Raw genomic sequence first — 2,500 nt, forward strand, 5'->3', positions numbered from 1 at the left:
GGGCCACCCGGAGGTGGAGAGCGACCCGCAGACGAAGCACGGCCAGGGGCCGCCGGATGCCGCCCATGGCGGGCGCTCCCACTCCTCTGACACCTGCGAAGCAGCAAAGTGCTCCTTTTCGATTCCTTCCGCCACCCGGAGGTGGAGCGCGGACCCAGCCACCGCGCCGGAGCGAGCAGCAGCCTCGCTCCGAGTGTGCGCCCGCAGACGAAGCACGGCCAGAGGCCGCCGGATGCCGCCCATGGCGGGCGCACACACTTTTCTGACACCTACGAAGCACCCAAGTGCTGCTTTTTGGGATTCGCCACCCGGAGGTGGAGCGCGGACAAAGCCACCGCGCCTAGTGTGCACCCGCAGACGAAGCACGGCCAGAGGCCGCCGGATGCCGCCCATGGCGGGCGCACACACTCTTCTGACACCTTCGTAGCACCAAAGTGCTGCTTTTTGGGATTCGCCACCCGGAGGTGGAGCGCGGACAAAGCTACCGCGCCGGAGCGAGCAGGAGCCTCGCTCCGAGTGTGCACCCGCAGACGAAGCACGGCCAGAGGCCGCCGGATGCCGCCCATGGCGAGCGCACACACTTTGCGGACACCTCGGATTGGCCACCCGGAGGTGGAGAGCGACCCGCAGACGAAGCACGGCCAGGGGCCGCCGGATGCCGCCCATGGCGGGCGCTCTCGCTCCTCGGACAGCTCCATCGGCGCAGCATGGCGCTCGCGGTCGTCATTACCCGCTGGCGAGGCGCGGCCAGGGCCGCCAGGCGTCGCCTATCGCGTGCGCAAACTCCCAGCAAGCACCAACGTGCTCCTTTGGATGTTGTCATCCGGAGGTGATAGCGCGGCCCGGGCCGCCTGACGCGGCCCATCGCGGGCGCTCCTCGTCGGACACCTGCGTCACACAGCCTGGGTGCCAGCTGTGGAGTGACACTTGGAGAAAAAGAAGCACAAGTCACTCATATCAAAGTTCCCGTTCCCTTTTGTTTGTGTCACGCTTGGAAATGCTTGAGAGGTGACACTTTGTCAAATTTGCAGCTGGTGTCTCATCATCATCATCACCGCTGCTCATCAGCCTTCCTTGGATGCCTGCCATGCACGCGGCCCAACGGGGCACTCAGATGGGGTGGGCAGCCCGGACCGCCTTGCGCGGCCCAACACGGGCGCCCGGGGGACGCGGAAACCCGTTTTAGAAAATAACCTCCAGGGGTTTTCCAAGAGCGGCACAGCCCCAGCTCACGTCCGTGTTTCAGTGCGTCAAAAGCGGATTCAAAAGTGTGCTTTTCTCGGTACTTCCCCTGGAGGTCAGTGTTTCTAAAAACTGGGTTTCCGAAATCGTGCTGGAGGTGTTTTGGTCAACCAGGAAAAATGGCATTTACGGGAGAGGGTAAAGTATACCCCCCCCCCCCCCTCTCGGCTGATTTACCCTCTCCCGTAAACGCGTTTTTTCCTGGTCGACCAAAACACTCATTGACTCCCATTCATTTGACACTTTGTCATTTTTTCAGCACTTTTTTCGCGCATTGGGTACTCCGCCCATTGACTCCCATTCATTTGACACTTTGTCGTTTTTCCAGACCTTTTTTCACGCATTGGGTACTCCGCCCATTCACTCCCATTCATTTGACACTTTGTCGTTTTTTCAGCACTTTTTTCGCGCATTGGGTACTCCGCCCCATTCACTCCCATTCATTTCACACTTAGAAAAATCATCCGAGCGGCTCTCCACGCATTTTATAGCCGCTTTGGGGCTCCAGCCGCCTCGGCCTTCATTTCTGACTAGGCTCGTGTGGACTTTGTCGTTTTTTCAGCACTTTTTTCGCGCATTGGGTACTCCGCCCCATTCACTCCCATTCATTTCACACTTAGAAAAATCATCCGAGCGGCTCTCCACGCATTTTATAGCCGCTTTGGGGCTCCAGCCGCCTCGGCCTTCATTTCTGACTAGGCTCGTGTGGACTTTGTCGTTTTTTCAGCACTTTTTTCGCGCATTGGGTACTCCGCCCCATTCACTCCCATTCATTTGACACTTTGAAAAATCATCCGAGCGGCTCTCCACGCATTTTATAGCCGCTTTGGGGCTCCAGCCGCCTCGGACTGCATTTCTGACTAGGCTCGTGTGGACTTTGTCGTTTTTTCAGCACTTTTTTTACACATTGGGTACTCTGCCCCATTCACTCCCATTCATTTGACACTTTGAAAAATCATCCGAGCGGCTCTCCACGGGTTTTATAGCCGCTTTGGGGCTCCAGCCGCCTCGGACTGCATTTCTGACTAGGCTCGTGTGGACTTTGTCGTTTTTTCAGCACTTTTTTTACACATTGGGTACTCTGCCCCATTCACTCCCATTCATTTGACACTTTGAAAAATCATCCGAGCGGCTCTCCACGCGTTTTATAGCCGCTTTCAGACTCCTGCCGCCTCGCCTGCACTTCCGCCTCGGTCCGTTAGGATTTAGGCCTTTTTTCAGCACTTTTTCTCCGTTCCTCCGGGGCGACAGCGGCTCT

The sequence above is a fragment of the Dunckerocampus dactyliophorus genome, unplaced genomic scaffold, assembly GCF_027744805.1.
Source record: "Dunckerocampus dactyliophorus isolate RoL2022-P2 unplaced genomic scaffold, RoL_Ddac_1.1 HiC_scaffold_130, whole genome shotgun sequence".
Lineage (NCBI taxonomy): Eukaryota > Metazoa > Chordata > Actinopteri > Syngnathiformes > Syngnathidae > Dunckerocampus > Dunckerocampus dactyliophorus.